The 10,567-nt window shown below is 39.1% G+C and overlaps 1 non-coding gene across 1 annotated transcript; it reads left to right on the top strand.

Annotated features, from left to right (window-relative positions):
- Positions 1-10,078: 10,078 nt before the first annotated feature.
- Trnat-ugu lies at positions 10,079-10,151 on the top strand. Its single transcript has one exon. It is a non-coding gene; the product is annotated as a tRNA-Thr (tRNA).
- The last annotated feature ends 416 nt before the right edge of the window (positions 10,152-10,567 follow it).

Below are 10,567 nucleotides of genomic sequence, written 5' to 3'. Positions count from 1 at the left end.
GACGTAGCTCAGTGGTAGGGTGCTTCCTAGTATATGTGAGCCCCTGAGTTCCATCCCCAGTACCACAAATAAATTAATTAATTAACTATTTTTAACTTTGAGGAAAAGACAAACTGTTTCCAAAACACTGTACCATTTTACATTCCCACCAGCAATGTGTGAGAGTTCCAATTTCTCCACATCCTCACCAACACTTCTTATGTCTCTCTGTCTCTCTCTCTTTTTCTTTTGTGGTACTGAAGATGGAACCCAGGCCTCCTGTGTGCTAGACAAGCACTCTACCACTGAGCTATACCCCCCAGCTCTATTATCTGTCTTTTTGAGGATAGCCGTAAGAATAGGTGTGAAGTGGTATTCGCATTTCTAATTTGGCTAATGATGTTAGACAATTTTTATATGTTCACTGGCCATTTACATATCTTCTTTGGAGTAATGTCTATTCAAATCTTTTGCCTATTTGATTTTTTTAATATTTATTTTTTAGCTTTTTAGGTGGATACAATATCTTTATTTTATATTTATGTGGTGCTGAGGATCAAACCCAGTGCCTCATGCATGGTAGGCGAGCACTCTACCATTCAGCCACAACCCAAGCCCCTGCCTATTTGATTCTTAATTCATTTTATGTATGTATGTATGTATTTGAGATGGGGTCTCACAGGGTTGCCCAGGTTGGCCTTGAACTGGCTCAAGCAATCATCTTGCCTCTGCCTCACAAGTAGCTGGAAATACAGAAGTGTGCCACCATTCTTTTTTTTTTTTTTTTTTAATATTTATTTTTTAGTTCTCGGCGGACACAACATCTTTGTATGTGGTGCTGAGGATCGAACCTGGGCCGCACGCATGCCAGGCGAGCGCGCTACCGCTTGAGCCACATCCCCAGCCCCGTGCCACCATTCTTGATGGTATCATTTGCAGCACAATGTTTTTAATTTCGTTGTAGTTCAATTTATCTATTTTTTTCCTACGTTGCTAGTCTACTAATGTTTGGAATTACTCTTTTCCATATCTCTCCTGGATCTATCCCAATTGGTTTTGTCCTTGCCATTACACTGCATTTGTTCTGGTAAAGTCACCAGCTACCTTCATATTGATAACCAATGGTCAAGACTCAGCCTTCAGCCTTACTTGACAAGTTCTCAGTCCCTTCTTGAAATATTACCTTTCTTTAGTAGCATTCTGGGATGCTACATTCTCTTGGTTTTCCTCCCTGCCCCACTCACTAGTTGCTTCCTTTCAGACGAGAACCGGCACGTTTAGGGTGGTATGGCTGTAGATTAGTTGCTTCCTTTTAGTCTCCCTTGCTCAGTCCTCCTTGCCTCTCTGATGGTTAACTATGGGAGTGTACCAAGATTCAGCACTTGAATTTGTTTATATTCTCTATACTTGATATATTGGTGATTTTGTCTAGGCTGGTGGCTTTAAATATCATCTATGTGCTGGCAACTCCCTAATTTATATCTCTGATCCTAACTCTCTGACTAAAATATTCTTCCCCCAGGTATCTGTGCTGTGTACTTACTCCCTGCTATGAACTGAACTGTATTCCCCCTGATTCACAAGTTGAAACCCTAAGTCACAGTAAAGTCTCATATTTTTTTTTTAAAGCAATTAGGTTTAATGAGGTCATGCGAGTAAGGTCCTGATCCAAGAGGATTCATGCCCATATAAAAAGACACAGAAGGACTGGGGATATGGCTCAGTGGTGGAGTGCCAGCCTAGCATTCATCTAAGCCCTGGGTTTGATTCCCAGAACTGCAAAACAACAACAACAAAAAGCTCCAGAAGGTGCAGAAGTAAAAAAATGGGGAAGGGAGACACAAGAGACCTTTTGCTCTCTTTCTGTCTCTCCACACACATTTGCACTGAGGAAAGGCATGTGAGCACACAGTGATAAGGCACTGTCTGCAAACCAAGAAGAACTCTCACTAGAACCTGACCAGTGTTACACTGATATTAGATTTTCGACCTCTAGAACTGTGAGAAAATTTGTCTCTATTGTTTAAGTGAATTAACATATGGTATTTTGTTATGATAGCCCAAATCAATTGATGCACTCACCACTTTATTCAGGTTTTTGCTCTTCCTATTGAGGTATTTCCTCGTTATACCATTTAAAATTATAATTCTGCCTTACCCTGATATTCCCCATTCCTCTTACCTGACTTATTTTTCTCCACTGAAAATATAAGTCTTTTACTTATATTTTAATTACTTTTTTATTTTTCATTTTTAAAAATATTTATTTTTTAGTTATAGTTGAACACAATATCTTTATTCTATTTATTTATTTATATGTGGTGCTGAGGATCCAACCCAGTGCCTCAAATATGCCAGGCAAGTACTCTACCACTGAGCCACAAACCCAGCCTTCATATTTTAATTACTTTTTGTTGTCTATCTCCCACTGCTAAAATCTAGGTTTCTTAGGGTAGACTTCTGTCCTCTTTGTTCACCACTATATACCTAACTCCTAGAACAGTGCCAAGCAAATTGTAGGCCGTCAAAAAATATGTTGAATGAATGATTGCCATTGCGGCCTGACAAATCTGTAAAGAAATTTAATACGTTATTTGGATATACTGAAATCACCTACTTCTGTGAAAGACTTCTGGGCAGCAATCTTGCTTCTTAGAAGATGTTAAGATTGTTGCCTGCTTTATCAGTTAGTAGAGATCCTTCCCTCATGACAATTGCAATTCAGGGCTCTCAGTGAACAAGTCACAATTTGGAGCTGAGATGCTTTGAACATCAACATCATATAAAAAGAACCTAGTCTTAGAGCACCAAATGAGAATGTTCATTCAAACACAATGGCCATGGTGGTGGCTCCTGTGACTCTGTGTTAGAAGTTCCGCTTCAAACTGTGTGGTCCATAGCTGGCATTATTGTGCTTTTCCCTTTGGGACTATATATGATCTGAATAAAAAATGTTTGAATGTAGGAGCACCTTCAGAGGTGGGCTTAAATTTTGTTCTAGGATCTGTGTTCCATGCTAGTCATATTTTGGCAATTTAAAGTAGATTCATTTTTGTTATTGCTTTATAACAATTATTTTCATATGATATGTGAAGGTCATCAACCAATCAGAAAGACCACCTCTGAGGCAGCATGGGGTGCACAGAATCCCAGCTACTTGGAAGGCTGAAGCAAGAGGATCACAACCTGGCAACCTGGGTAACTTAGCCAGGACCTGTCTAAATAAATAAATAGATCTGGGGATGTACTCTACTCAGTAGTAGAGTACCCCTGGATTCAATCCCGAGTACAGCAAAAACCAACCAACCAACCAACCAACCAGTGAAAGATATTCTTTCAATATTTTAATGATGGAACTCTATATGGATGTATTAGTACGAATTAGTTAATTTTAATAGTTGCTGCAATAGGAATTAGAAGTAATAGGAGAAAATTAACCGATTCAATTCTAAGTCATCCCTAACTCAAAGGATACTCTTGTCAGTTTTAATTAGTATGTATACTTATTATATAATCTGTATACGCAGTTTTGGTTGAAAATCAGAAGAAATAAATCATGATTGATATGTTCTAATGTTACCTGATGTTTTGATGGATTTTCTTTTCTTGAGAATGATTTTAACAGTTTTCTTATAAATTTGTACACTAGCATAAAGTAAAAACTAATTTCAAGACAAGTGTCTGCTGACTTGTTGATACCATAATAATGGTATTTGGATTCATAGACATTTATGAGTATTACTATACATATACAGTTTAGAAGCATTTTTTCTTTCCACTTTTCAGTTCCATATATCATGAATCTTCTAAATTATCTGTTTTCTGTATATTTTGAGTGGCATTCTCTGTCAAGGGAGGCCTTCTAACTTGTAGAATCTAAACCTGATATCTTTGGATTTCCTGTTCAATGTGAACAGGGATTGGTTCATTGCTGGATCTGTGAGTCTTAAGGATGTAAACTTCCTGTGTTTTCTAATTGCCAAACTGGAATGATAGTTGGACGAGAGAAGCTACTTTCCTTCCTCTGATCTATTGCCTCCTCTGTAGAACCTCTATTTAAATTTGGTTTTTGGTTTGTTAAGAGATGTTATTAAGTGGGTCTTATTTCAGTTCAGTGTAATTGATGATACCACAACAAAACAACAAATTCCCCAAAATGCAATATTTAATGAGATGGCATTACTGGGTTTTGTTTATTTGTTTTGAAATAGCATAAATTTAAGACCAAATTGTTTCAGGGAAAGCCCATCTTTAGTCATTTCACAAATCAATCCCCTCTCCTAATTTATCACTGAGTAAGAATTTATTGAACACCCTTTGTGATGGGAAATTGCAAATGCTGGAAATACAAAGGTAATAAGCTAAGGTCTTGCCCTGAAAGAGTTCACACACTGACCACTAGTGTTATTGTTATTTGGTGTGATAAAAACTACAAAGGAGGCACATAAATGTGTTAATACCATATGAAGAATGATTTGGGAAAGACCCCATTATATGTTTCAGGGATACAAAATGTTGGTAGCAAATTACTCTTAGATTTAGGATTCTTTGTTATTGGATATTTGCTGAAATATATTTGAATCCCTCCTGAATGCTGGGAGTTGTGCTTGACTAAGAATGAGATGTGGTCTTTGCTACAATGAAGGAGACAGACATTTAAGTAATATAGATTTTTTTGTGTGTGTGTCATTGGGGATTGAATTCAGGGGTGCTCTTCCACTGAACTATGTACCTAGCCTGTTGTGCCTCAAACTTGTGATCCTCCTGCCTCCCTCTCCTGAGTCACTGGGATTACAGGTGTGTGTCACTGTAATTGGCTAGATGTTTTTCTTTAATACTTATTTTTTTAGTTGTAGTTGTATACAATATCTTTTTATTTTGTTTTATTTATTTATTTTTATGTGGTGCTGAGGATCGAACCCAGGGCCTTGCACATACTAAGTGAGCACTCTACTGCTGAGCCCCAATCCCAGCACCCTGGCTAGATATTTTAAATGTTAAGAAAAGAATAAAGTATACTGAAAGACATCAGGGAATTTAAATGAAGGAAAGCCATTTAACATATTGTATTCTATAAAACAAATTCTTCCCAAAATTTTCCATCTTAAGATAATAATAAGCTTTTTATTATCTCACATAGCTTCTATGGATCAGTTCAGAAATGTCCAAGTAGTTTGGCTTTGAGACAACATCACTAAGTTATAGTGAAATGTCTGAAGCTGACTGAGGGAAAAGAACCAGTTCTAGGCTGACTGACTCTCAGGGATGGAGTAGGGGGCCTCGATTGTTCACCCTCTTCGTAGATTTGCCTGACACATGTTTTCAAGATGTAACAGCTAGTTTCCCCCAGCGGGTATGTGATCCAAGAAAGAACAAGGCAGAAACACTGATGTCTGTTATGATCAGTCTCAGATGTCATACACCTTTATTTCTACAACACCCTTTAAGTTACATAGCCTTATTTAGTGAAGAAGGGGTAAGTGAGTACCAGGAGTGAAAATCATTGGGTGCCATCTTAGAAAATTATTCCATGAATCTTCAAAAGCAAGTTTGCTGCCAGGTGGTACATGCCTGTAATCCCCACAGCTTAGAAAGCTGAGACAGGAGGATCCTGAGTTCAAAGCCAGCCTCAGCAACAGTGAGGCGCTAAGCAACTGAGACCCTGTCTCTAAATAAAAGACAAAATAGGGCTGGGGACGTGGCTCAGTGGCCGAGTGCCCTGAGTTCAATCCCTGGTACCCTTCCCCCTCAAAAAAAAAAAAAAAAAGCAAGTTTGCTGAGGTCATGCCTTTTAGAAAAGCCCAACGTAGCCATGTTATAAACAGCATCTGATTGTGTTATAGGGGATGATCATATTTAATTGCATAGCAGTGGAGGATTTGCACAATCCTGTTTTCTGCTTAATCAGTATCTTACTCCTTCCTACCTTTCTTTTTTTCTTTTTCATTTTTTTAAATAATTTTTTTAGTTCTAGTTGGACACAATGCCTTTATTTATTTTTATGTGGTGCTGAGGATCGAACCCAGCGTCTCGCACGTGCTAGACGAGCACTCTAACCGCTGAGCCACAACCCCAGCCCCTCTTTTTCATTTTTTGAGACAGGGTCTTCCTGTATTAACAAAACTGGCCCAGAACTTAACAATTCTCCCACTTCAGCCTCCCGAGTCACTGGGATCACAGGCATATGCCACATCACCTGGTCACTTGCTATCTTTCTTTCCTGCTTACTTCCAGAAATGTTTATAGAATACCTATTAGGAGCTCAGATTTGTTTAGTTCAGAGACATGTAAGGACACCAACACCTATCCTCAAGGTGCTTATATTCTGGTGGAGGGAAACTTAACAGAAACAAATATGATAATGAAGACATGAATAATTAGACTAGAAAAGAAATATCTAAGTAGAACAAGAGTCAGCACACTGAGCCATAGGCAAAATTTAGCCTATGCCCTGTTCTTATAAATTATGTTCTATTGCAGCAGAGCCACTCCAGTGGTGTATGGCTGCTTGTGCACTACGTCAGCGGAGTTAAGTCTTTGGGACAGAGACCTTATGTAGCACTCTTATGTCTCTGGGTCTATAAAGCCTCCAGTATTTCCTATCTGGTTCTTCAGAACAGAAGATCTGCTGACCTCAAGTTTGGCAGAATTAGAGACTGCTTCCTAAAGAGGTGATATTGGAGATGAGATGTGGGGAGACAGAAGATCAGATCACCTGAGGTAGAAGCAACCTGAGAAGAAGTGTGAAGGGATGTGTCAGTAACATCCTGCAAAAGAAGCATTTATTGGAGCAGAAACTATGCCGGGTTAACCCCACTCAATCACTGCAGTTCAGGAACAAAAGCAGCAACACTAAGAGGAAACACAAGACTCCGTGTAGACACAGAGCTCATGGTCCACATCCCCATTCTCCCTCCTCCTCACACAAAGACCCAAAGCAAAACTTTAATTGGTGAGTTGTTGCCCTTTGTAAACTTTTAGTTAACTGAGTAGTGACCACAGCAGACTTTTGATAACAACTTTGATGGGGTGGCAGTTTTGAAGTAAGGAGAACCCCCCAAATCCAAAGTCTGTTTACCACAAGGAAGATGAGCTGTTTTATGTCTTCTGGGTAAAAAGGTAGTTGGGTATAGAAGGCCAACTATCAAAACACTACAAATCTGAAAATTTAGAAGAAGAAAAAATAAAAAGTATTAAAAAAAATAAACAAACACTCAAAATTAAAATAGAAACAACAAAAAGAAGAATCAGGGAACCGTATAGAAGCATTTGGGGTAGTAGCTGAAGATATATACATGTAATTAATTAGAACATAGAACTAACCTAAGTCACAATCAGAAAATGAAAGGAAGAATATGAATTAATTGAGGCAAAGCCAAATTGGCATGTTTGTCACAATTAAAAAGGGAAGAAAAAACAAAAAATTAAAGACTTCAAAAAGCTGTGATAGCCGGGCGTGGTGGCACATGCCTGTAATCCTAGCTGCTTCAGAGGCTGAGACAGGAAGTTGGAGAGTTCAAAGCCAGCCTCAGCAAAAGTGAGGCGCTAAGCAACTCAGTGAAACCCTTTTTCTAAATCAAATACAAAATAGGGCTGGGGATGTGGCTCAGTGGTTTAGTGCCCCTGAGTTTAATCCCTGGTACCCCCCCAAAAAAACCAAACCAAACCAAACCAACCAACCAACCAACAAACAAAAACTTCTGTAACCTGGGAGCGGTGGCACACACATGTAATCCCAGCAGCTCTGGCGGCTGAGGCAGGAGGATTGTGAGTTCAAAGTCAGCCCTAGCAATTTAATAAGATCCTGTCTTAAAATAAAAAATAAAAAAGGGCTGGGGATGTGATTCAGTAATTGAGCACCCCTGGATTAAATCGCCACTACCAGGAAAAAAAAAAAAGCTGCTGTAGGAGTTGGGCATGGGGTGCATACTTGTAAACTCAGCAACTTGAAAGGTTGAGGCAAAAGGATCCCAAGTTTGAGGTCAGCCTGGGCAACTTAGCAAGACTCAAAATAAAAAGTAGAAGGGGCTGGGGATGTGGTTTGATGGTTAAGAGCCCCTGGGTTCAATCCCTGGTACAAAAAAACAAAAAAACAGAAAAAAAAAAAAAAACTGTTGTAAGTATTAATAAGAACTCAGGAAATTGCAGTTCTCACAGTCACTTATTCCTTAGGGGGATGTCTTCTCTGATCAAGTCATCTCATGCATCTTCCCAGAAGATCCTTGTCCCACTAAAGCCAAGTAGACCCATCTTCCTATCTTCCAATCACAGGTATTTGAGAAAACTACTAAGACTTTTTTTGTGTGTATGTGGTACTAGGGATGAAACCCAGGGATGCTCTGCCACTGAGCTATACCCCCAGCCCTTTTTATTTTTATTTTAAGTCAGGTGCTCACTAAGTTGTCCAGGCTGTTCTCCAATTTGTGACCCTCCTGCCTCAGCCTCCTGAGTTACAGGAATTACAGGCATATACCACCATGCTGGTGTTCTGTTGTTGTTGTTGTTGGGGATGGGGAATCAAACTTACGGCCTTCCACAAGCTAGGCAAGCATTCTACCACAGGGCTACATCCCCAGTCCCCTAAGACTTCTGATTGAACTAATGTTTTTTTTTGTGTGTGTGTATGGAGGGAGACCAGGAATTGAACTCAGGAGCACTCAACCACTGAGCCATATCCCCAGCCCTATTTTATATTTTATTTAGAGACAGGGTCTCACTGAGTTGCTTAGCACCTTGCTTTTGCTGAGGCTGGCTTTGAACTCATGATCCTCCTAACTCAGCCTCCTGAGCTGCTGGGATTACAGGCGTGTGCCACCAGGCCTGGCTTGTATTTGTTCTTATTGAAGTCTCAACTCTATATTTCATCAAGTGGATATTTATTTGCCTTTATATTTTGAATGGAGCTGTTCATATACTTGCTGGTCTAATATTTGGTCATTTGGCTTTCATCAAGTGACTATAAAGCTCCTCTTATGGAACCTAACTAGGCTTTAAACTGCTTGGCCTTTGGGCCAGTTGACTAATGTAAGTCATTCCTACCTGCTTCCTCAGGGGGGAGATTCTAGCCCCTGAGAAAACCACTTCTACTTTATCTTCTAACAATAATTGCTGATTACAGATACAATTGGTTGACTACATTTATTACCAAAAGGTTCATGGTCAAGTTGGCCATAGTTGCTAGAAGACATGCTGAATAGCCTCTTATTATGGCTCAGCAATAGTATAATAAAGGTGCCATAAAGAAGAATGAAATTATGGCATTTGTCGACAAATGGATGGATCTGAAGATTATCATGCTAAGTGAAATAAGCCAATCCCTAAAAACCAAAGGCTGAATGAATGTTCTCTCTGATATGTGATGCTAACACACAATAAGGGGAGGGGATAGAAGTTCACTGGATTAGCCAAAGGGGGATAAAAGGAAGGGAGAAGGAATGGGAATAGGAAAGAATATAGAATGAATCAGATGTAACTTTCCTATGTTGATATATGAATACACAACCAGTGTAACTCCACATCATGCACACCACAAAAATGGGATCCTAATTAGAATAAGTTATACTTCATGTACGTATAATATGTCAAAATATATTATACTGGCATGTATATCTAAAAAGAACAAATAAAAAAAAAATATAGGGGCTGGAGTTGTAGCTCAGTGGTAGAGTACTTGCCTCTCAAGTGTGAGGCACTGGCTTCGAGCCTAGCACCATATAAAAACAAATAAAGGCATTGAGTCCATCCAATATATATATGGCAACCTGGCTTGATGACAAGAATGCAGACTTTGAGAGTAGCTCTGTCTGGGTATTAGAAGGAGGGAAATAGGGAGATGGGTACTCCCAGTCCTTCTATTCTTTTCATTTATCTAGGGGCAACTGGATCCTCTATTTCTCCTTCCTGTCAACATGCAAGCACCTATAAGTGCCTTGCCTACTCCCATCTGACTGCTGCTACTCCCTCTAACAAGGCAAAGCAACAATATGAAAGGAACTTCTTGCTTGAGTAGGTGGACATTCTCCAGAACTACTCCCTTCTAGATTGTTATATGAGATACAAACTTTTTTTTTTTTTACATTTGAAACAATAAAAAAGGGCTGGGGATGTAGCTCAGTTGGTAGAGTGCTGGCCTTGTAAGCACAAGGCCCTGGGTTCAATCCCCAGCTCCACTAAATAAATAAATAAACAAACAAACAAAAATCCAGATTTTGGATTTGAATCTCAGGTATTTGACTTAATGGTCTACTGACTGATTAAATTACTTAATGTCTATGAGTCTGAATTAGGGTTGTTATATACTTTGCGGCACTACTTTAAGTACAGGAAAGAAAATATGAACACCTAGCATACATTGGATACTTCTTTCTTTTCTTTTTCTTTTTTTTGTTTTAAGTACTGAGGATTGAACCCAGGAGAGCTCTACCACATCTACATCTCCAAACCCTTTTCATTTTATTTTGAGATAGGGTCTCACTAAGTTGCTCAGACTGGCCTTGAATTTAATGATCCTCCTGCCTCAGACCCTCAAGTATTGTATTTTATTTAGAGACAGGGTCTCGCTTAGTTGCTTCATGCTTCACTTTTTGCT

The sequence above is a fragment of the Marmota marmota genome, unplaced genomic scaffold (assembly GCF_001458135.2).
Source record: "Marmota marmota marmota unplaced genomic scaffold, marMar, whole genome shotgun sequence".
NCBI lineage: Eukaryota > Metazoa > Chordata > Mammalia > Rodentia > Sciuridae > Marmota > Marmota marmota.
This window is presented reverse-complemented; position numbering and strand designations above follow the sequence as displayed.